The sequence below is a fragment of the Euprymna scolopes genome, chromosome 1 (assembly GCF_053919585.1).
Source record: "Euprymna scolopes isolate OS-2025 chromosome 1, ASM5391958v1, whole genome shotgun sequence".
Taxonomy (NCBI): domain Eukaryota; kingdom Metazoa; phylum Mollusca; class Cephalopoda; order Sepiida; family Sepiolidae; genus Euprymna; species Euprymna scolopes.
Window position 1 is genome coordinate 91,262,683 of NC_136482.1, and position 26,817 is coordinate 91,289,499.

At 32.1% G+C, this 26,817-nt stretch overlaps 1 protein-coding gene and 1 pseudogene across 10 annotated transcripts in view; both read left to right on the plus strand.

Annotated features, from left to right (window-relative positions):
- Nucleotides 1–26,817, plus strand: part of LOC145245888 (uncharacterized protein C20orf96-like) — a 2,261,276-nt gene that overhangs the window by 1,434,331 nt on the left and 800,128 nt on the right. The gene's annotated exons all lie outside the window — the stretch shown is intronic.
- LOC145284119 (U2 spliceosomal RNA) lies at nucleotides 15,291–15,404 on the plus strand (annotated as a pseudogene).

Sequence of the window (26,817 nt, forward strand, 5' to 3'; positions counted from 1 at the left end):
AGTAATAATTTACAATCATAGACAACCAAAAAAAAAAAAACATTTTCCTGTTGAATTAGTTCACAGTTTATCTGAAAATTTAACTCATTAAATAAAAAACAAATTTTGTAAAGACAGTATTTTTAAACATACTTTAAATCTTAAAACATTTACAGATTTTATTTGTATCCTTAAAGCCATAATAATCAGCACTTATTCTTGTTCTTTCTAATACTCACTTTTTCAATAGTGTTTCTTTTTCATCAAGAAATTAATATACGTGATGTCAAACAAGGGCGAAGCCAGCCGAATTTTTCATGATTTTTGGACTTCGCCTGCTCTGGGAAGTTGACCGAATTTTTTTTTTCTAATAGGGTAGCCAGAGATAGGCAGGCATCTCTCTTGTCGTAAATAATTTGCCTGTTAATGGGGGAATTATTTACTGCTTGCAAATCGATTTTGTCTGCCATTTCACAATAACGCCTCAAAGTTTACCTACCCATAGGAGAATTTTGCAGGGTTCCATTACTAATTTAGTAATATTTACTAATTTATTTTCATCGTTTTTGTAGGGAAAGGGAACTTTTCGTATCATTTCATTTCGTTCATTTTTCGCTTTGCTTCGTACATCTATGAATATTTAATTACAACTAGAATGTGACAAAAGGTACCAAGGCACATTGCGCCTAGAATGACAAATATCGGAATAAATTAAATAGCTTGACTAAAAATGATCGTCTGATAGTGGCTGAAAACCTGTTAGAAGCAGAATGGAATTCTCTTTGTGATAGAAGAGAAGTTTTAAAAATTAAAATTTTGGTGGGTCTGGACCCGAATTTCTTCATTTGGGCATATTTTGATTTAAAATAATCGTCTGGTAGTGGTTGGTGGCTCATTAGAAACAGAATGTAATTCTCTTGGTGATATAACAATTCAAAACTTAATTTTTTAGGGTCTGGGACAAATTACCTACACTATAGGCATATAATAATAATAATTGACCCCTTAAAACCTTTCAATTGATCTCTTTTAAATGATAATGTATATAAAATTTAATTTGTAGTACACCAGGTCCCTGCAGTGAGAAATTATGAGAACGTATTCAAAAATTATCATTTTGCTAAAAAATTTGTGAGAAAATTATGTTCTGAATAACTCATTCCTACTGGACTTTCAGTTAAATTTTTCAAAATTAAATGCAATCAAAGGCTTTTCCTTTCTACATATTCAGAAAGGTGGTAAAAATGCTTTCACAGAATTTTTCATTTTGTTTCTGATAAAAATGATGAAAGTTTGCAAAACTGAACATTTTTGGTGAAATTTCACTTAAATACCGAAACAGAAAAAATAACAAAAACAACAAAAAAAAAACAATAATAAAAAACGATGAACTGGCCGGTTTACAAAAAAAAAGGCCAACTTTAAGTTGCTCTTAAATTTCAACAGTTTAATAAACATCTGGGTTTTTTTTGTTTTTTTTTGGTGGGGGGGGTGCATTGTACTTCCCCGTATATTGTAGTTTTGGAAAACAAGAAAATAGACTTTTATTGTACATTCCAAAATTAATAAATGCTCACGCTGGCCACAATGTGCAAAGTTTACCAAAACACTATAAAACATGAAAAGTTATAAATAGGGCAATACAAAACTAGCATTTGTTAACCAGATTGAGTAATTTGACAAAGAAATTAAATAAAATAATTTATAAATCAATCAAAATATTTAAGTTTCATGTTATAAGAACATTCAATGAGTATTAATTGCAGTGTTTAGGTTGCTCTAATTATAATAAAAAAAAACGAATGTAACGAAACTTTACTAAAACGAAATGAGCGGAATATATTTTGTAAAATATTTGCTACGAAAGTTTGGACTCGCTTCCCTTGGTCCTCTCTGACTACGCCCTTGATGGCAAAAAGTAACATTAAAGGAACCACTATAAAAATATCAAATTAGATTGTTGCAGGTTTTTTTGTTTTTTTTTTTCAATTTTCTTTGTGTTTTTGCTGAGGATGGGACATCCTACCAGATATCAGATATTCACCCTCTATTTCAGAAACTTCAACAAAGAAGATTTCTTAAAGATTGTAACCGTCCGTTTAAGAGCAATTGTATCTCTCTTGCATTTAGTTCATCTGTTATATTCACTTTTGACACTGTTTTTCATGCGCCTGGTTGTTCCAATACTTATCGAAATGATAGAGATCTTCCCAAGATTCCAGTTTGTCTTCATTTATTTCTTTTCATGTTATACATAAGATTTTGGTATTTACTTCTATAGTTGCTATTTTTCCGTCTTGTTCTACATATTGTCAGTTTTAACAGCTCCTTTTTCTAGACATGTAGCTGTAGGGATTGCATAGTAACGTGTACATGCAAATATGTTTTCCTTTTAATATCTAGTATAATTTATGATTAATCAACATTAAAGTAATATTTTAATACATATTCAAATAACCTAAAAATTTGAATAATCGATTTAGTTGTCATGTATTTGTTTACCTCTACAAGTTTCTAAACACAAATATTTGGAATGGAAATGACTTAATTTTGAATACAAATAAAGACTAAAATTTACATTTTTTTCTCGTACATATATGAAAGCAGAACTTACTGTGAACATCAAAAATATGTAACACAGTGTAAAGATTAATTGTGCAATAATAATAAAAAAAAAAAATGCAGAAAGTGAAATGGTTTAATCTATATAGTAGCCTACCTGTGTTCCGGCGTTGCCCAGGAAATTAGATTAAGTGACGAAAATGTAATACATACATATAAAACACTGAATGAATGTGTAATGGTTTATATTTGGACTACCATTCTCAACGTTTTAGCCAATGTAACTGCTAACTTCAGATTCATCTTATTGAACTCGGAAAACGGTATGGAATTTCGAATATAATCCTTTATTTAATCTACGATGGTAACGTGCACATTCCACCAACCATGACTAGGAAGAAATCTTATTTATATTGTATTATTGCCTGTACTGAAGATTGAACCTTCAGAACACTATTATCATTTAGCACTGTTAAAGCACAAGATGCACATGAAAGAATATTAAAGATTCATTATTCAAAACGTTGTGAGAGAACAGTAGTTTCAAATAATACAAATTATCAATCCTTATCTAAAAAAATTCTGAAAAATCAGTTTTTTTAATATTTGTGAATGGAAAGAGAGTAGAGTTTTGTTTTAACTGCAATAAGTTAAGTTTTAGCACTGGTGCTGATTGAAGAGGTATGTGATATGTTTTCCTCACCGTGTGATTTTTTTGGTCATGAGTTCGTGGTAGTAGTGTTTGTGATGCTAGTGCGGTGTGTGAGATCAGGTAACTATGAGATTGAAGATGACCAGCTAACAATTGGTTTGGTCTCTTTTTTTTTTTTTTTTTTTTTTCACTTTTATAATGGCAAAGAAGCTTCATGAAAAATATCGCTATGTTTATAGCAGAATTTTTCATACGTGTTAAACCCTATTTTCTATATTTTTTTCTAGTTGATCAAGCAAAGAAATTATATCGACCCTGTGTTTTACATACAAAAAAGGAAACCCAGTTTTTTCTTTGGAAATCTAATTTCTTCACAGTGTTCTTTTTATTATTATTTAATGTATCACAATGGAATATATTCAGCGTAAAAAAGAGAACTTGAATGTCTGCTAAACAGGAGAGAGAGCAAATGCCTGCTACACAGGAGAGAGTGTGAATGCCTACTAAACACTATCCTCGAGTGCCTAACGTCTCTCCATACAGGAATTTGTAGGGACAACCTGATGAGGGTGCTATTTTCTAGAAACAAACCCTGATTAAATATTCAACATCATACTTTTTGCTGCCTAAATAAGATCTCTTAGGTATGGGTAACTAACATCAGCTTTTACAAGGTATAATGCACTTTCCCTAAGTGATGTTGCTTTAGGTAACATCACAAAGCTGGATACTTAACCAGACAAGATGAATTCTTGTCCTGAAACCCATGCAGAGATGCAAGAGATTCCAAGGAAGTTTTAGTATAGCATATTTAAATGGTCAATTGGCAAGAGAAAAATATGTTCTCAACTTCTTTACTAACTCGGGTAAAGAAGTTCAGAAGTTTACTGGAATATTCGAATATTTGTATTTCATATTGACAGCAAGTGTTAGCCACAGGATTGGTATCTGAGAATTTCGACTGAAGTAAAATGAAACAAAAAAATATGCCAAAAACATAAATGAATCTTTACAAACAGATAAATGTATTATATGGGTAGATAACATAATTTTATTTATTTTTGTGGATTAGTTGTAAAGAGCTCCAGTATTACATAAAGGTTTTTAAATGTATCAAAATTATAAATAAATTGTTATGCACCAAGACACCCCCATTGTTAGCTGGCCATTTTATCTCTATCTCCCCATAGTAGGCTGATATTTCTTAACAACTTTATGGATCACTGCCAACCTGACAATCACTGACCTACAGGAATTTACTGATTAATCACAGAACTGCATATTATATTAGTATCATAAACATTACTACTTGTGGCAAAAAAATATCTGAAGTAAGACAAATACATACGCACTTCTTGACCGGTTCCATAACTATTACCTTACTGTAGAAGTTTAAAATAAATCTGACTCTTTTATTTTTTGAAAGCATTAAAAGTAAATAAACTAATAATTTAAAGTTTTATATTAAATAGACCGTGTTAATTTTTTGTAGTAATGTATATGTACATTCTTATACATTAATCTTTTACTGTTTTTCCTTCAATTATTCTTGTGTTGATACTGAAGATCAACTTTAGTTTGAAAAACATACACACCAAGATATTAGTTTTTTTGTTTTTTTTTAAATCAAACACAACAGCGACTATCACTTCAGTAACTGAACTTTACTCTAACTTCTATGCACCAAAGGTTCTCATTTTTATTAGTTGTATCCATTCATATTTGGATATAAAAGAAAGTTTCAATGATTTCATTTAAAAGAAAAAAAGTACACAACTTTCTTTCTGGCACATACAAGAAAATTTTTTTATCTTTGCTACTTGTCAAATTAAATTCACCCTAGATCAGTAAATATCCTCTGCATGCACATTTTTGACAGTTACAAATGTATTATTTGCTAATCTTTGACAACTGGACATAAAGAAACATTACTTAACTTACTATCCGTTTTCTCACTCTGACTTCGATCATAAAAAAGTCATATCTTATCTGATTCTGAATTCCTTTTGGCCATCATAAAAATCATGACTTTCCAAAAGTTCGGTTCTATTACATTTTAACGAGGCAATTCTTTTATGTTACCAGGACAACACAGATAAACTCAATATTGTATTTTGTTTTATTATTGACATCTTCTGCAAAACATTCCTTTCTTTATTCAAACATGTCTGAAAGCTCAGAGTAAACATATTTGAACTTACCTGTTTCAGTTAACGGTAGTAACACATGCAAACACAACAAAAATATTAGCTTTTCTGGTCTCCCAACAAAAGGAGGGTGGACCTGTAAATTCGTCCGTTCGTCTGTCCGCTCTTTTCTCAATAACTAAGTCTTCGAATTTTTTGAAATCTTGCACAAACATTAAACATGATATGAGTAAAAAGTAACAGAACAGACTTTCCAGGAAAACTCCGGTTGTTTCCCTAGGGGTGTCTTTCGAGTTAAAATGACTAAAATTGACACTTTTGTGCTTATTAAAAAAAAAAATTGATGCGTTGGATTTTTATAAAACTTACTGAAAAGTTGTAACTAACTGATTTCTATATAATTTTGTTTGTCTATATTTCGCGATAACTCTTAGGTGTGTCCCAGGAGCTCTTTTATGGCTAATAAAAACACTCCATTTTGGGACTATTTTACCATATTTGTCCAAAATTTTCTGTGTATGTCTATTTAGCAGTTTTGCATGGTGCTGAACTCAAATTTAAAGATGTTAAGGCCTTGGGGAGCTTTTGGGCAAAATGAAGGGTGGGCAAATACTGAACTTATTCATTTTTTATGCCTCGTTCACTGTGTACTCATTTGGGTACCATGCATGCTTCACTTGTTTAAAATGGAAATCGCTTTAGACAAGGCTTGAAGCCACGTGATGTAAGAAGCTAACGAGATTAAAAGATGATTGTTGCAAAGACGGGAGATGTTTGCCTTCGTCTTTCCAAGACTAAGGATGTAGGTCGGAAGAAAGCAATCATTAGGAAGAAAGTTTCACAAGATTGCAGTTTGGGGAAAGAAGCTACTAGAATGGGGTATTAGAACAGCAAATTGATGAAGACCACTAAACCAACAAGTCAAAAGAGCTGGAACAAATGAAGCAGGTAATAGACTAGATAATTCTAAATAAAACCTACCATAAAAGTATTTATAAAAAAAATACTGAGACTAGTAACATCACGTCTGTGAGAGAGAGAGAGAGAGAGATATTGCAGAGATGAAGAAAGAGTGGGTTCAATCAAATTACGGATACATTTCTGCACCTTATCAAGAACCTTTATATGGGACAGAGATTCACCAGTCCAAATATGGCAACAATACTCCATACATGGTCTGATAATAGATTTGTAGAGATAGAGAATTGCCCCTGGTGTGAGAAAGTGGTTAGAGTGATAGTGAGAACTAATTTTACAAGAAGCGGACAAAGCAATAGATCTGATATGAATTCTAAGAAAGCGTTGATGAAAAAGAAAGACCAAGAAGCTTTAGAGTCAATTTCTTGTAGAGCCACCCATAATGATCTAAGCAAGAAAAGGGACACGTCTTTCGCCAAATATATATATATATATATATATGTATATATATATATATATATATATATATATATATATATATGATATAAATTTTTTATTACAGTTTTATCTGTTCAGTTACATTTGTTTCGGTTGTCGGACCATATTTACGATCCAGCAGCCTCGTCAGACCTTACAGAAATGGCTATTATTATTTGGAAGAACGATTTTAAAAGAAATGCGAGAGAAAAAGAACGAGAGGAAAAAAAGAAAGAGAGGAAGAGAAAATAAGGGGAGGGGCGGAGATCAACAATAATTAAGTTTTGGAGTTTAAAATACATTAGATCGTAGTGTGTGTGTGGGAGGGTTAGTAAATTCAGCTAGGCGTGAGTGAAGGTGTATAGATATAGGGAGGAGGAGAGGGGGAGATAAAAGGAGGGGTAACGGGAGGAATTTCAATTTTTGGTTTTAAGATTTGGCTGTATTTAGTAAAATTGTTTAACTATACACTGGAGTAAATAAATTGATGGGAGGGAGAGAGAAAGGTTTAGTGAACGTAATGTCCCATTAATTCATATACTCCAGTGTATAGCTAAACAATTTTACTTAAAACTCAAAATTGAAATTCCTCCCCCTTCCTCCCCTTATCCTTCCCTTTTATCTCCTCCTCTCCCTCTCCCTATATCACAACACCTTCACCCACGCCTAGCTGAATTTACTAACCCCCTACACACTACGATCTAATGTATTTTAAACTTCAAAACTTAATTATGGTTGATCTCCGCACCCCCTTATTTTCTCTTCCTCTTTCTTTTTTTTCCAATCGTTCTCACACGTAATCTATTTCTAAACCCAGATTACGAGGTTCGAATTTCGTCTATGCTATTTCATTTTCATTTTAAACTAAATTCTCCATTTTTATACTTACATGAAAAGGGGACAGCCCTTATCATGTAACATTATTTATATTTTAAATATCTCTACTGTCACGATCTGTTCATAATTGTTAGACTGGGCTAGTGTTCAGTAGAGATAAAGATATATAATAGGTTATGTCGGTCTATTATTTTCAAGTATTTTCTTCTACCAGAAAGATTATAGCTTTGCAAACGCAGACAGACACCAAATAAACCTTCAATATGGTCCCACTACTAGCCATTATCTGATGTAGGTTTTGTGAATATTAGCAGCCGCTTTTATTTGTCACTACAAATTGCATTAATTCCTAGGAGAGTAACTTTTATTCACATATCATCTTCATGGGCGGTAGTTACTCTCTCATTATTTCCTACTCTCTCTCTCTCTCTCTCTCTCTCTCTCTCTCTCTCTCTCTCTCTCTTTAATCCGACCATTTGCCACATGCGGTCCGTGTTTGCTTCTTTTGCAAATACATTTCGTTTTCATTTTTTTAAATAATGATCACTCCCTCCACAAACTCCGGTCAATTTCATTGGCTTGTCCGCTTGCGGGTTATGGTATTTTTCGAACGGTTAAACACTAAACAAGATGGTGTCAGCTAAAACACTCAACAAATTCGGCTGTTTCTTTCCTGCTGAATAACGAGCCGAATATTTTCTCCAACTTCATCTAAGACGACCCAAGCCTATTCACAGAGGTGGAACACCTGATGACTTATTGTTTTATACGCATTAATTTTATACATAGCCTTTGTTTACTGGTGAAAATCGCGAGTGAAACACGAACACAAATCAACCATTTGCTTCTACTTTCTATCTGCAGATGCCCAGATGAACATGAATATACTTTTTCCATTTCGGTTCGCTTGGAGTCGTAAAACCTTAAAAAAAGTTATTTTTTGGTGATTATTGCCTATCGTAAGTGCTTCGCTGGCGATTCCCTTAGGACACATTAACACCAACAAGGAAACAGGATTTTCCCAGTAACTTTTAACAATATTCTTTCCTTATATTTTCTTTGATTACAAGTACAGAATGCTTTTCTTTACAACGCACTAGGCTTCCCCACATAACGAACAGGTTTCTGTACAATACTTTGTTTCGCCACAACTCGCACCCTGCATGGGTATACAATAAGATGCTCACATTACGATTCTTGACTTCGGAAATTACAAACTTTAATTTCAAATAGAACTAAAAACAATCACAGGCTTTGGCGATTTTTTTTTGGGGGGGGAGGGCTCAACAATTTCTTTTTTCTTTTATTTTTTTCTTTATGCTCGTTGCGGCAATTTTGTACTTAATTAGGCACGGCCAAAAAATGGGGGGAAAAGACAAGTTTTTTTTAAAAAAACGATTTAAAATTTATTAAAATCCATTCTTCTTGAGCAATTTTTTTCCAGAAGGATAAAAGCCTTAATTTTATCATATGAAAAGCAGAATAATATAAAACTTTTTCTATTTTTAATAGAATTTAAAATTTTAAATTTTCAAAAGAATTAATTTTCAAAAGAATCAATTCACTGCTATTTTTGTCTCGATGGATAACATATTGAAATAATTTTTAAAAGGTTTTTGAATCAATTATTTTTTTTTTTTTTTGTCTAAATAACATGTTGGATGATTTTCCATAAGAATATGTAAAAATATTATAACATAAGTACCTGAATTTCAAATAATTACATCCTTTATCTCACTCTATAGATTTTGTGGACGAAATTAAAAAGAAGCCAAAATTTAATGATTGTTTGGAAGAAGCTACGGTAACCTTTACAGGACTAAATGAAGTTCATTTGGCCTTGTAAATTTCCATTAATTTTTACCGTTTGTTTGATGATTAAGAGTTTTTTTTTTTTTTTCATAAGTGATACATATATTTGTTGCCTACGTAACACCCAAAGCTAAGTAACAGTAAGACTGATCAGTACTAGATGCGTGACCATTTTGGGAATGCTACGTGCCGTATGAGTTGGAGACAACTCCTGCATCTAGTATCATGCTTGGTCTTGCCATCAAGGCCAAGTGTTTCTGGACGAGCGAGTGTGATAGATGCAAGTCCCCCACACTTTAAACTAAGTCAAGCGCAAGTCAGAGCATCATCAGATAGTTGACAAACTAGTGATGTTCCTTCTTACTTGCCTCTCCAGGAGGGCAGAGTTAGGCACAAGATCGATTTTTAATGTGGAGGAAATCAGGCTCCCAAAAATGGGGCGCTCTAGATAAGAACAAAAATTAAAATTCCTAATCTAGAAAGATTTATCTTTCACTGAACGAGGAAAGGATAGGTTAAGTGTAGCATATGAACAGATAGTACGCTCTGATCTTAGCCCCCAAACCAGTGATGTTTGTGGTCTACATCAGCACCGATGGATGACATAACCCCCCCTTCTTTATTTGTGGTCACTTCCACCCTAAAAATATTTTTTAATGTAACCAAACAGGCAAATACCCTTTTTGAAATAATTGAATTAAATTATAATTCCAAATTCCATTTATGGTGAAATAGTTTCAATATTATGTTATTTTCACTTTATATGTTTTCCTTTACATTAATTTCTATCGAGCTTTAAATTTTTCCGAGTAAATACCTGTAAATAAAAATAAACTAAAACTGCTTTGTTTTTTTTTTTATTTTTTTTATTTTTTATTTTTTTTTACAGTGATCACCACTTATCAAGGCCCGGAAGCCACTCAGGGATAAGGGTTATTGCAAATACATTACGTTAGTGTGGAGATTCGATGAAGTGTTTACTTAAGGGGGCGGTTCATTAGGAATTTGTTAACATTGGACTTGAAGACATCCAAGTTGTAGTCCGGTGGGAAGCCGGCACACGGAACAGAGTTCCACAGGCGTGCAGTTCTAAGAAAGAAGCTTTGTTCATGGAATCCACGTTTTGATCTAGGCACAGATAAAGAGTGGGGGAAATTTTTCACAGTGGATTCGGCTAGACGGGCGTTTTTCGTGAAAGATTGGCGAGGGGGGACCAGAGATTGGAGTTCAGACGAGCACCTGCCATGGAAATAACGATAAAACAAGGATAGGCTCGCAACGTCTCTTCTGTGGGAGAGAGGTTGCAGGGTAGAGAAAAGGGCATCCCCCACTAAGCCACGAAGTCTATTTTGTACTCTGTCAAGGCAGGATAGGCTGTTTTTTGCAGCTCCTGCCCAGATATGGCAACAGTATTCTATCCTTGGACGTACTTGGCTTTTATATAGATAGAGAATTGCATCAGTAGTGAGATATCTTCTGGAGCGGTAGAAGGATCCCACCATCTTTCCAGCGACCTTGGCAACAGACTTGATGTACGTGTTCCATTTCAGATCAGGAGTAAAGGTCAAACCCAGAAGCTTGTCAAAACACGGGGCCTCACCCAGACGAGAGCCATCCATCACAATTGATGCCAGATGGGGATCAGAGCGTTGATGATGTAAGGATAGGATATTTTTTTATATCAACCATAAATTATTTTATTTTCATAAATTGAATGTATTTTTAATTTCATGATTACAATCATTTTCCCTTTTTTTAACCTGTGAACCATATACTTGTTCCATATAAAATTGTTTTTTCCCAAATATTTTATTGCATGATTTATAAAAAAGACTTTCATTAGAATTTGACATAATTTTTGGAAAAGGGAGCGATAACAACTGTCTGTAATACGAACAACTATTTGTAGGCCTTATGGTCTACCATAGCTGAGGTAATATCATGTAATGACAAATTGCTGATTGAAATCATCATATTTTTAGCAAAATATGCAATTATTTATCGATTGTTTTTTCTTTTTCGGTATCGATTCTTCAAAGCATTTTCTATTTAATGGTATATTAGCAATACTGTGCTCACTAAAAGAAAAATAAGTTATTTTTAAAAGATTTAAAAGTGGTTTTCGGAAAATATATATATATATATATATATATAATTTTTTTTTTTTTTTTTTTTTTTTTTTTTTGCTAATCTCAAAGATAATTAACATTCAACGAATTTCACACTTCAAAACACAAAAGATGAAAAATAAAACACATTCAAAATTCGGATTTCCAAACTAAAAATCTGATACGTGGACAAGTGTTTTTTTATTTTTATTTTTTATTTTTTTATATTTTTATCTACAATCCTGAATACCCTCAAACACAATACAATATATTTTGTTCTATTTCGGCTGATTATTTTAGCATATTTGTAACCACAAATAAAGAAGTGGGGGTTTAAAGGCAAAAAAATATGTCGTGGAACAACAGTGAAAATAAGAACAATCAAGCCGAGGTTCGGTTAAGAACAATAATGTACAAAGATAGGAAAGCATTCGCGTTTTTCGCTGTAGATTTTGGTAGCAGGTTTTTTTCCGTCGCCAAATTACTATTGTAGTAATTAATTCGCTGTTAATCTTTCCGTATCCAAATATCTGTCGAAATGACGAAGGTGTTCTGCCGTAAAGATTTTATGAATCTTTATTTCAATCACTTTTGGTGATTCTCTGCAGTGATGGTCGTTTCGATTCCTTGTCGCGAATCTGTTGTGTCGTGAAACAACAGTGAAAATAAGAACAATCAATTCGAGGTTCGGTTAAGGAACAAGTGTATTAACAATAATGTATAAAGATAGGAAAGCGTGTATATCTGCTGGGTACTCGGCTAGCAGTTGAAGCGCAGTCGCATCTCTCTCACCAGTGTTGGAATTACTAACGCTATTTATAGTGCTAATCGGTGTAAATTCCTCTGTTCAAGGAAGGTCGGTATAACAAAAAATTATATAAATATCGATAGCGAAAAACAAAGTACACTGTTATAAACTTCATTCTTCACTTAATAATCAGTGAAAATTTCGCATTGATTAATTACTTGATTTTTGGTAGATTTTTAAAAAGAAACTCCATCCTTCCGTTTTGGCCGTGCCTATACTTAACATACGTCAAACGTAACTTATGTAGTAGTAGTAGTAGTAGTAGTAGTATTAATAGTATACTTATTAATAGTATTCTTTTCATTCCATTATTCCATTTATTTCTTTACTTTTCTCAAAATTACGGTTCTAGTGATTATCAGTTGTCTTACAGTTTTACTGTTGTATTTTACATTTCATTTTATTAGCAGGGCTTAATTTCTTAACTTTTAGACTTTTACAACTGTTTTTAATGGTAGCAACTACTTTTGTTTCTTTTTGTGAGGGCGGATGAAAGGCCATTTTTTAAATACCGTAAGTTTTTACTTAGACAGTTTCATCTTTGGTTTGTCTTAATATGTTCCATTTTCTTTTTTCATTGAGTTTAGTTTCAGTCTATTGTTATTTATTTTTTACTCCCTAATCGGTATTAGTGATCTCTTACTAGTAAAACCAAGGAATTTTCTTCGCAGTTTAAGTGACAACAAGTTTCTCCAAACTTACCATACTCTTCAGTTTTCCCCATCACCATTATTGCAGATCATGTAGTGTTCTTGTGCCAGAAGTTTACCAGTAACAGTTCTCTTGTAACATTTTGTGATTTTTCTCTGGAATTTAGGTGATTATAATAGGCATCCTCAAAATTCCACTCGAGGTCTGGATGTGTTATCTATCCATGGTCTTCTCACCATCTCAAATCCTATATGACCATAATGTATTGTTTAAAGGAAGTGGGGGTTAAATGACTATTTTTAATATACAAGATAATTGGAAAATTGGTTGCATAACTTCAGGATTATGTTCTAAATAATCGTTATGCTGTGATTGCTTTTACTGATTTATTTCCTTTGTAGTGCATTTATTTTTCTTTACATGATCTTTAGTTTGTACTTATTGCATTTATTTACCTAGATTTGTTCTGTTGTATACTATTACCAGAAATATGAAGAGCAAAGATTCATAAGATATCGACCAGATCCTCCATGTTGACTATCGAAGTAGCTCATACTGATCATGACAATCGGATCTTTCTTCTGAGCCACATAGTTTTTATGTGTTTGATATAATTTTTTCATATTTTTGTTAGTGTATGTGGCAACACTAGGCTAAGGTTTATTTTATCTGTAATCCAATCGCACAAATTCATGCATATCTATCCGATATGTAGAAATGAGGGTGCACTATCATATATTGTGTGTCTGGTAGAAGTTTACAATAAAAATGTTAACCAGTATTTGTTTTCATAGTCTATAACTTGGAAACCAAGCATTTATGGACTCATATACACATATAGAACATAATCAGAAATGTATGTCATCGATTTTCTAAGTCATCTTTATTTACCCAAATAGAATCAGTTTCCTGTTTTTATTTGTTGTTTAGCCATTCCTAGTGTTCCTACAATCATTGGTATTACTTTAATTTTCATCATATTCCATACTCATATTCCCTTTAGCTTTCTAGCAAGCTCTGTGTATTTGTTTATCTCCCCCCCCCCGTCTTGATCTACACTCTGTGAACTGCTGGGATGACAAACTTTATTATTTGGCATTTTTTTTCATTCTTGTTGATTATTATCACATCCGGTTTCTTTGCTTGGATGAATTTGTTTGTTTCTATGCTCATGTTTTAGACGATTTTAATTTTCCACTACTAATTCCAATTTGTTTATACAATTTTACGGCATGTTCAAATGACAAACGTTTACATAGTTCCCAGTGGATTGCTTTCACAACATAACTATGTCCGTTTTTCTATTTCTTCTAGGACAGTTTGATTCATTTACTTATGTAATTTAACGTTACATCTCTTTGTCCACAGTCTGTTTCTTTTTCCTGGGCAGTGTTGTTGCTTTTCTTTTTCTAATTTATTTATTTATTTACACTAATTGGTTACAAGTTCTCTGAAGTCAGTGCAACAAATTTTCCTAGATTTCCAGCACTCTTAGTTTCTTTCAATAACAGTTCTAAATTGCTTTGCTTTGTGATCTCAACAGCTTTTTACCATTGATTCTTTGCTGATAACGACTTCCTTTAGAATTTGAGTGGTCATAAGCCTCCTCAAAATTCCGGTACACCCCTTGACCCTTCATGACCATTTTGTGCTGTACCCACCATGACTAGTAAACCATTTTTATAGATAAAGGAAATTAGATTATGGGATTGTGGCATTTTTAATTACCTTGGTTTCACTTAATGCTCTTTCGATATTTTTTGTTATGTTATTATTTAAGTGCTCATGAGGATTTCTTGCACGAGTTATCATCAGAAATTGCTCACTGATATGAACCGGTAGTGTTCCCTGGAGTCTGAGTGACAACAAATTTCCCCTGATTTCCAGTACTCGTCACTTCTTTTGATGAGCTTTGCATATAACTGCATTATGGCAACAGCCGCTTACCATTAATTTTGCGTAGATAACGGCCATTAGTCTTCACTGGAATTTAGGTGGTAATAAGCCTCCTCAAGGTCTCAGTCAGCCCTGCACTGTTCCTGTGGAGGTCTGATTAGTGCGCTCCCTCTTTGGCCTTTTCATTTACCTTGACCCCTCAGCAATTTTGCGTGGCACCAGCCAAGACTGATACCTTTTTAAATTTTTTTTTTTTATATTTTAGTTGTTTATTTTTTTATTTATTTATTTATCTATTATTATTATTATTATTATTATTATTATTATTATTATTATTACGCTTATCGCTCCGTCCGTTATGCTGTGCATCCCTAAAAAAGGAAAGTGGAATAAATAAACCTTAAAATTGGTGTCGCTGTTGAGACAAAGCTAATAAAAATGATTTATCTTTCTTGGCCTTTTGGCTAAGATCAAAGTGTAGTATCTGTTCTTCGGGTGCTACATTTCAATTCCTTCTCTCTCCGTGGAAGAGAAATCCTTTACGACTAAGACCATTTTTTCTCCACGTTAAAAAACGACCCTGGTGTCTAAATCTGTCCCGTGGGGAGGTATTGTGAATAGGTACTATGTTTAATGTAACAAAGTTTTAATATTAAAAAAGTAACTAGAAAAAGTTATTCCTGATTTAATTACAAAATGCCCTGGAAATGTCACTTCTGATTAATTATAAAATGCCCTGGAAAATGTCCGTTCTGATTATTATTTTTTGTTTACTTACCTCCCTACAAGGGCGGAATTGGACATGAGGCCGGTTAAAAATTTAGGGGGAAACTAGCTCCCCAAAAGCGGCAGTCTGGTCAATAACAAAAATAAAAATTGTATCAGTAATGAAAGATTTCTCCATTAACCAAGACCAAAAAAAGGGGGATTTAAGTCACTGGAATGCTGAAACTGATACTACACTCAGAAATTCATGTTGAAGCAATGGTTGCCTAATCCCTAACCGTGTTAATTTTTATATGTATTACTTTCGAAAAGCTGCTGAAACAGTTTGATTTAAACATTACTTTATTTCAAGTATATTTTAAGCAGTGGGTTATGGGATATGAAGTCAGTCCCGGAAAGTACTCAAACAGTTTACGATTTAAACATTACTTTATTTCATGTATATTTTTAACAGTGGGGTGGGGGATATTAAATCAGTCCCGAAAATGGGTGAAACCATTTACACATTACTTTATTTAATGTATATTTTTAACATTGGGGTGGGAAATATGAAGTTGGTTCCGGAAATGGCTGCAACCATTTACGTTTTGGACATTACTTTATTTAATGTATATTTTTAACAGTAGGATGGGAGATGAGAAGTCGGTTCCAGAAATGGCTGAGACAGTTTACTATTTAGACATTACATTATTTCATGTATATTTTTAGCAGTGGGTTGGGGATATAAAGTCAGTCCCGGAAATGGCTGAAACAGTTTATGATTAAAACATTACTTTATTTAATGTATATTTTCAACATTGGGGTGGCGGACATGAAGTCAGTCTCGGGATTGAATGAGATGTGCAAATATATACTATCAGAAAGCGTCGCCCAGTATTAAATAAGATAGGTGGAAAACATATAGTAGCAAAATACCCAGCGTCGCCTGGGATCGAATGAGATAGGTGAACGATATATATTAGCAGAATATCCTGTGTTACCCGGGATTGGATAAGATAGGTGAAACACATATACTATGAGAATATCCAGAATTGATTGATTTGTTTGTAATGAAATAATTAGCCCAGGCAATATATCAAAGTTATTATTTAAGTAAGGGAGAGTGACATAGTGGGTTAAAGTTATGAAAATTGTCGAAATTAGTAACATATCCAAGAATTGTGAAAAATGATGAAATGTGAGTTACTTTATTGGTGTGTTTGTAATGATATAATAAGCCCAGACAATATATCAAATATATTATATAAGTAGGAGGGAGAGGCATAATGTGGGTTTTTAATTATAAAAATTATTGTCGAAATTAGTAATATATGCAAGATTATGGACAAAGATTAAATGTGAGTTAATCGATTGTGTGTTTATAATAAAATAATCAGCTCAGGAAATATATCAAAGTAATTATGTTAGTAAGAGAGGGTGATAAGGATGGTTTAAATTATGAAAAATAATTGTCGAAATTAGTAACATATCCAAGAATTATGAAAAAATGATGTTATTTAATGCATTAGTCTGTTTGCAATGAAATAATCAAACCAGACAATATATCAAAAGTTATTATTTTAGTAAGTGGGGCGATGATGTGGATTAAAATGATGAAAAATGATTGTAAACATTAGTAACATATCCAAGAATTATGAAAAATGACAAAATATGAGTTAATTGATTGGTGTGTTTAAAATGAAATGGCCATCCCAGATAATATATCAATGTTATTATTTTAGTAGTGGGGGGTTGATAATGTGGGTTAAAAATATTAATAATTGTCGAAATGAGTAACCTATCCAAGAATTAAGAAACATGATGAAGTGCAAGTTAATTGATAGTTGTGTTTTTTATGAAATAATCAGCCCAGACAATATATCAAAGTAATTTTTTAATAAGAGAGGGTGACGAGGATGGTTTAAATTATAAAAAATTGTCGAAATTAGTAACGTATCTAAGAATTACGAAAAATGACGAAATGTGATTTAATTGATTGGTATGTTTATAATAAAATAATTAGCCTAACAATATATCAAAGTTATTATATCAGTAAAGGGGAAGGAGATAAGGAGGGCTTAAATTATGAAAAATTATTGTTGAAATTTGTAACATATCCAAGAATTACGAAAAAATGATGAAATATTAGTTAATTTATTGGTGTGTTTGTAAGGAAATAATCAGTCTAGACAATATATCAAAGTTATTTAGTAAAGAGGGAAGGGCGAAAATGTGGGTTAAAATTATGATATTGTCGAAATAAGTAACATGTCCAAGAATTATGAAAAATGATTAAATGTGATTTCATGCATTAGTGTGTTTGTAACATTTCAAAGTTAGTATTTTATTAAGGAGGGGGTGATAATGTAGGTATAAATTATGAAAAATGATTGTCGAAATTAGTAACATACCTAAGAATTATGAAAAATGATGAAATGGAGGTTAATTGATTAGTATGTTTGTAATGAAATAATCAGCCCAGCAAATGTATCAAAGTTATTATTTTAGGAAGGTTGGGCGACAACGTTGGTTTAAATTATAAAAAAAATATTCTCAAAATTAGTAACATATTCAAGAATTATGAAAAATGATCAAATGTGAGTTGATTGATGTGTATGTTTGTAATGAAATAATCAGCCTAGACAATATATCAAAGTTATTATTTTAGTAAGGCGTGCGATATGGTGAGTTTAAATGATGAAAAATTACTGTTAAAATTAGTACCATATCCAAGAATTATTAAAAATGATGAAATATGAGTTAATTGATAGTTGTGTTTTTTTATAAAATAATCAGCCGCTACAATATATCAAATTTAATATTTTAGTAAAGGGAGGGGCGATAATGTGGGCTGAAATTATGAAAATTATTGTCGGACATAGTAACATATTCAATAATTATGAAAAATGATAAAATGTGAGTCAATTGACCGGTGTGTTTGTAATGAAATAATCAGCCCAGGAAATATATCAAAGTTATTATTTTATTAAGGGGCGATACAGTTTTAATAAATAAAAACTAGAATAATATGAGTGTGCCTTCATTCATGCTGAAACGAATGCTCACAGCATGCCCAGCAACAATATATTACATATGAAAAATGCTGCTGTGGAATTTCCACAGGTCCCACTAGTTATTATTATTATTCGAACGGTATTACAAATAATAAAGATGATACAAATTATCAATCCTAGTTTAACAAAATTCTGAAGCATTTTAATCTTGTTGGTATTATTATTATTATTATTATTATTATTATTATTATTGTTGTTGTTGTTATTACTGCTGCGTTCCATTTATTTTGAAAACAAACATGTGTTTATCAGTATTATGATTTTGAAGAAGCAAAACAGTAGTTTCATCCATTTTGATTGAAATATCTGTTATTCTACTATTACTCCTCTACTGCCTTCTTTTTCTCTCTCACCCTTTTTTTCATTGCAATTTGGCAAGTGTTTGCAGGGGTCACAAGAAAACAAAACGTTCATAAACACCAAAACAGAAGCAATAACTAAGTAAAACCCAAAGATCATGACTTGATTAGAAAAATGTAAACAAAGAAAGCAATCTGAAATTCCAGCTGCCTTCGTTTTCTTGGTACAAAAAAGAAGAAAAAAAAAAGAATCGGATCCAAAACGTGACCAGTTATCAATGCTATCATGTACAAACAGACATATTCCCAGCCACTCCTCCGCATGAAAACAGTTTGTATCTGATCCAAGAAAACATTCCTCTCTTGACGCCAAACGAAACCTCTAAACATCCTGCCCTGCCAGGAATCTAAAGTCGAAGGTCATGAATCATTCGATTGCAATGTTGTTTTCTTCAGTTTGCCCCTGGTTTTTGACAAAGACGGATTCCCGATATCTATTCACTTTGTAAAGACCATTGATCTTGTGATTCTGTCGGAAATAATTTGCAGTAGCTACGTGATGGACTCTAACTGAGCAGCTCAATCTAAAGATTTTACGCGACTCAAATAAAGGAATCATTTTTTTATGCGACCTTGTGTCTCTATAAGGGGCTTGGTTTGTCATCTGTTACGCTTCAGTAAGGAATTAAATTTTTCTCACTAAACATGTGGATTGAATTGATGAATTTTATTTTATACACAGAAAGCATATCTCCAAAAGACCATAATAATCTGTCACACAAGTTTTCATACGTCAGTCGTGCTTCAGTTTGAAATCGCATTTTTATTATTCAATCATACATAAGTTTAAAATAGCACCTTTATCGATTAACATGAAGACTGGTTGGGCCGTCTTGATATCGACTCTCGTTATATATAATATAAACCTCACCTGTCTGTTTAAATGTATGTATGTATGCCTGCCTGCCTGTCTGCCTAACACTTTCGACAGAGGCAACAGATTTTCACGAAGTTGGTATCGTTTTGAAATACGACGTTTCGGACGACAAATATCGAAAAATCGTTTTCGAAAGTCATCCTCTCTTTTCGATTGGCTAGCCTTAATATAAACCTTCGCCACTTCCGGTTTGGCGATGGACATAACAGCAAAGACATCACTTTTTTTCACGTTCTTTTCCTCCTCCGTGGTACGGGTTTGAGCCTACCTGCCTACAACCACTTAAAAAAACAAAACAATTTTTTTTTTGCTCAAACACCCAGGCGACGCAGGCTAGTATATATATATATATATATATATATATATATATATATATATATATATATATATATATATATATTTGGTAAAAAAAAAGATAAAGAGTTCTCAATAAGTTAGTAGAGCCAAATTTTTGTTCTCTATTGTCTTTCCCCTTCTTTCTTTTCATCCTTTTTCCCTCCTCTCCTCTCTATCTCTTACTTCCACTCTCCTGACTTTTAATATCCATATGTAAAACAATATATTTATCTCGTCTATTAAAACTTGTAATGAATTAAGTTAATATACTCGAAGTTGAAATAATTAAAAAAAAAACATATTATAAATTTTACAGGTCAGAAAAGCATCAGTACCGTCGATTTCAAATCCGATATAACCGAGATCAATTCATAGTTAAAAAAATATTGATTTCTCTTCATCCTCTCACCGGAAATTCCGACCGCACGTTGATTTTGTTTTTAAGATCGTAATTTATTTATTTTATGAACTTATGTTTTTATTTAATTTTTTTTTTTTTTTAGGAACTTCTTGTTTGGCAGGTTCGAGAAAATCTGGGATTTAAAATATCACTGATTTAAAATTAACCATTGCTTTTCATTTGAAATGTTGAATTTTTTCAAGGGAGATTACTCTTGAATTTTCATTTTCTTTTTCTAAAAATTATGCAATTGGTTATGACTCTTCACTTTTTATATGCATATACACACAGAATATGGCCCTGTCGGTGGGGCATTAGAATACGCCGACTGCCCCCCTGCAGAGGGTAAAAGTCCCTCAATGGGGGTCCTGGATATGACCTTAAACTATATCCAGTGGTGAGGCCCCAGCTTGTGGGCTTTGGGGAGTGTGAAGCCACCCTTTAATTACCATTGCTCCCAGGTCCACTCTGACCCGGAGTGGTAGTACCTGTTAGGGTCCCAACTATGGGTTAAATAGAAACCGACGTGAAAACAACAAATATATTCTATTAAAAAAAATTTTCTTCAAAATCTTTGAATTCGGCATTAAATAACCCGAAAAGGGTTGATATGCCGTAAAACAAAAACAACCAACCAACACACAGAATATACTATTTTAATTTCATACAAATATATTCATATATACACACATTTCCTATATTTTCTTTTATTCTTGTGCACATTAAGGTTTTTTTTTTCTGAGAAGAAATTCTATTTTATTCTTAAAATCCATTAATAATTTAACCATTTTATTTATATATTATATTTTATATATGTTTTTACTTACTAGCTGTTCAGCCCGGCTTTGTTCGGGCCCTATGTATTGTTGATAACTTTATGTGCATATGCATATAATAAAAAGTGTGCATATGTACCGTAATGCCTTTCTATATACTAGGCTTCCTTAACTACCATAGAGAAAAGTTGCTAGAGACCGCAGAGGTCAAATTTTCTTTTACTTTGACCCTAATTTTGACCCCTTAACATTTATTGTTTTGGGCTCAAATTAAAATGTCTGACCCATATCCAAGTAACCTACATCTAAAATTTCAAGTGTTTAGACCCAAAACTGGCGGAGGAGTTTGATAGAATCTGTAAAGGTCAACTCTTTCAACTTTGACCTTTTGGCAGCCAAATTTTCGCCTAAAAACTGATTAAAAAGCTTGCTGAAAGTCTGAATACCGTTTATGTAAAATTTCAAATGTTTAGAACCAAAATTGGCTGAATAGTTTGCTAGAAACCGCAAAGGTCAAATCCTTGGAAGCCAAATTTTTAGCAAAAAAGAAAAACGATTAGAAAGCTTGCCCTATGTCTGAATACATTTTATGTAAAATTTCAAATGTTTAAACCAAAAATTGGCTGACTTATTTGTTAGAGACCGCAGAGATCAATGTTTTTTAAACTTTGACCCCAATTATGACCACTTAACATTTATTGTTTTGGGCTGAAATCAAATTATAAAGTTAGATCCATGTTCAAGGAAAATTGACAGTTATTTGGTAGGGAAATGTACACAGACAGACACACATGCAGACATTTTCACTTTTATAGATATATAGATAGGTTTATTTGGAAATCTTTAAAAAAAAAAACAAATATACTCCGTATACATCTATTATGTTATTTTATTATATATATTTTCACCTACCATATACTTGTGCATACACACTCCTGCACATTTTTTATGCAAATATATCCGTGTGTATACACAACCCCGTCTCTGAAAGATATGCACATATAAAAACCTTTTGTATTTTTATACATATATCCATTATAGTGATACATTTTTATTATTATAAGTTATCTAATTATAGTTTTTTTAAGAAAATCTATTAATATTTTATATTATAGGAAATTAGTCATAATTATATTGTTAGATTTTTTCATTTTAAATTAAAACTTTGAATTTTTACATGGAAATTTTTTATATTCTAAATTTACTTTAAGTATGAAATCGAATTATAATAGTTTTATTCTAGCGATCTCAAGTGAAATTCTTAGTTAATTTAAATTGTGACACTATTTTTTATTTAGTTTATAAATTATATTCGTTTGTTTTATGCATATCAGGGGTTCTCAACAGGGGTCCACATAGACTCTAGAGGTCCATGGAATATTTCTGGAGGTCAACAGGCAAAATATAAGTGATGTTTTGGTGGCCCATGAATAAAACCCACTTATAATAGTTTTTATTATTAAAAAATGCATTTCTACTGTAATTTTGTTTTGACGTGAAAAAACTGAACTGGACATTTATAAGAATTTGAATATATTTTCTAGATTTCAAAATTTTGCCTAAAATTGTCTTGAAAGCAAAAAAGTGATAGGAGCTGGTTTTAAATATGCGCCTCAGGCAGTCAGTTCTTTTTTTTTATTATATTGTCTGTCTGACCTTCGCCCTCCTATACAATGGCCAATACATATGTGGGGGTCCACCAAGAAAAGGAATAAAGGGTCCATGGGTTAAACTGATCTATATGTTGTTACTTTTAAACTTTTTTGTATCTTGAATTTTCTTTCAATATTCCACTGTAATTGCTGTCTTATGTTTGATTTTCCCAGTTTATTGTGAGTGCTTGTCTTTTGTGTATGCACCCTTTTAATCACTCTTTACAGACAGTTCTTATTAGGATCGTTTATAGTCTTTATGATATAACCATGTTGCTAGGTAGCACTGCGTCGAGGCTGGAGAGTGTATGATGGCCTTCATTCTATCTCCTTCCATTTTATGGTGAATGGTGCTCCTTTGAACTTAAATTCCTACACTCGAGCTGCTAAGGCTGTCTTGATACATGTTTTCCTCTGAAGTAGATTTCGTCTGCATAAATTTGAATGTGCATTTGGCCATGCCTTTGCATGTTTCTGGCATGCCACTAGTCTGGTTCATAATCGTCGCCATGTATACGAGAGATTTTACTTTGCAGTAGACAATTTTTCTTGAATCTGCAAGAACAAAAAAAATTGTCAATATATAATACATATACATGTAAAAATATAAGAGATTTATATATATAAATGATATCGTTTAGATATGGGTGTGTGCGTATACACACACATATATAGTTGCATAAAAATATGCATGAGTGAGTATATGTGTGTGCATAATTATACAGTATGTGTAATTATATGTAAAAGAATTGAAATAATTAAATAGTATGAATGTAGATGTATACAGAGTATATTATTTTATGTTTTTTTGAACGTTTCAAAATAAATTAAAAAAAAAATATAATCTCATAAGTTCTGTCCAAAATTATGAAGTGACCACATGTTACATTTTATTAAAGTTTTAATCATCAATATACTTTCCCTGATTATCTATGACTTCTTTCCATCGATCAACAAGCTTATTAATTCCATCACTGTAAAATGTTTTTGGCTTTGATTCGAAGAACTCACAAATGTCAGTTTTAGCATCTTTCTACATTACAAAAGCTGTTCCTTCTAAATGATTTTGTAAGCTACGAAACAAATAGTAGTCTGAAAGAGCAAGGCCAGGCTAATAGGGTGGATAAGGAATTTTCTCACAACTAAGTTCTTCGATCTTTTGTGAGGTGATTCTTGATTATGCATTGTCCTGATGAAACATCACCCCTTTTCGATTCACTACAGCAGGTCTTTTTTTCCTCAAAGCTTGGTTTAAACACTCTAACTACTGACAATAGATTTAAGCATTAATTGTTGCATTAGGTGGTAACAATTCAAAGTGGAATATTTCTAGCCTCTTCTGCTGCTGAGTTTCCTTTCTTGAACTCATAAAGCATTATAAACCTTAAATGATTCTTAGGCACTTCCATGTTAGTAGGGTTGTAATCAAGCAAATTTAAATTTTATCGTTCTGTAAAAGAAAATGTAAGCAGTTAAAATGAATCTAAACATAAAAATGTAAAAAGAATTACACAATATACCCAAAAGTTTTTAAGTTTTGTTTAATTTAAAAACAAAGATAAAAACTCAGACAGAACTTATGAGATGACCTTATAGATAAAAATCTTAAAATAAAACTGTTAAATTATGAATACATTCTTAGAATATGAAATAAATAGTTCTTTTTCTTCTCCCCCCTAAAAAACTTAAATGTATATAGAAATGAACAATATTATGTATATTTATGCATATATTCGTCTAAACTGGGAAAAAAGAACATTGACCTGAATACCTCTTTTGGGGAAGCTGGATTTCTCCACATAAAAGAACAACATTGTGTCTTATTCTGATTTCATGGTAAATATGTTCAAATGAAACCTATTAATTTTTTACTAATGACCGAAATGTTCATTATATTTTTGGTCCCCCAACAAATTCACCCTTGTCCATTCGTCCATCTGCACTTTTCTTAATAACTACGCCTTGGAATTTTTTGAAATTTTGCACAAACATTAAACATGATGAGTAAAAATAGTAACAGAACGGAATTTCCGGGAAACTCCGGCTATTCCTCTAGCGGTACCTTTTGGGTTAAAATGGCTAAAATTGACATTTTTGTGCTTATTAAAAATAATTGATGCCTTGGATTTTTATAAAACTTTCTGAAAAGTTGTAACTAACTGATTTTTATATAATTTGGTTTGCCTATACTTTGCGATAACTCTTGGGTGTGTCCCAGGGGCTCTTTAAGGGCTAATAAAAACACTCCATTTTTGGGACTATTTTACCATATTTGTCGAAAATTTTCTGTGTATGTCTATTTAGCAGTTTTGCATGGTATTGAACTCAAATTTAAATATATTGAGGCCTTGGAGACTTTTGGGGCTAAATAGAGGTGGGTGGGCAAAGGATGGACTTAGTCATTTCGTCTTTTGCATGGTGCAGAACTCAAATTTACACATGCTAAGGCCTAAAACTCCACCGTTTGTTAATTTTCACTAGGATTTAACGTCCCTTGGGGATTTTGGGGCTAAATAGGGGGCGGGGGGGGCAAATGCTGAACTTAGTCATTTTTTTATGCCTCATTCACTATGCACTCACGGGACATCAAGCATGCTTCTCTTGTTTTATATTAAAACTAAAGTTGTTAAGAGGGTTCATTATTGTACAAGTTTTTTTACAAAAAAAAATTTGAAAGAGTCAATAATAGATGCTTCACTTCATATTTTCTTTCACTTTTTATGTCATGTTGAAAGTTTTGTGCTCAAATATTGTCTTTATTTCAATTTCTCTTTATACTAAGTATCCTCTTTTTGTTGTTTACACCATCACATTTTCATTGTGCCTTTCGCAAGCTTTGTTATTACTTAGCTTAACAGCTTTCATATTTTCATCTTTTTTTAAGTTTTCTTATACATACGTTTTCTGTGAACTTTCATATAGTTTTCAAAATTTTCTTTTAAATTTTGGTTTAGAATTGGGATGACTGTCCTTATCTTCATTATTTAGTATGTCACAATATTTTTAGCTGAGTTTTTGATACTCTTCAAACCTAGTAGCTTCTCTAAGAAACCATGTTTATCCGTGCTTCGTAAGCAGCACAAAGTAATCATAATATTTAAATTTTGTCTATGGACCTAAGTTTTAGCCAGAGATTACTTTCTAATCACCCTTTTAAAGACTTCATATTTTCTATGATTACAAAGAATTCAGCAGCCACGTTTGTATATTCTAATAAAAAAAAAGTGGTAGGCACGGCGTTTGCTATGATAATTTGGGTGTGATTTTGAAGTCTTTAAACGTGTGAAATATAAAGTAATTTCTGGCTAGAATTAAAGTTTAATGATGGAATTTGAGTGCTATGGTTCAGTTGTGCTGTATCAAAAAGATAATTAGTGTTTTTAGATGGGCAACTATTCTATAGAAGAACAAAATGTTTTGTAGATTTTCTGTTAAAACATTTTAATGGAAACATTTCTCTTTTATTATAGCTTAACTCTTTCGTTAGTCTCTTTTGCAGCATAGCAACTCTTTTTGTGTTAATTAATCTACAAACAGAAAAAAAATGTTATCGTCATTACTATAAGAAATGATATATTGAAAATAATTCAATAAACACAAGCTGGAGAAAGGACTTTCATATTTTTGTCCAATGGTTTATTAAAATATAATATATCTGCCTAAGTTTGAACTTTCCATAAGCTTTGATTGCATTCGTTGTAAAACTTGTACCCATCGCTAAATTTGTTTTCGTTAAAGTTTTGGCATGAGAAGTATTAACATCGTCGAAATTATTATTTTTTTTAACTTGG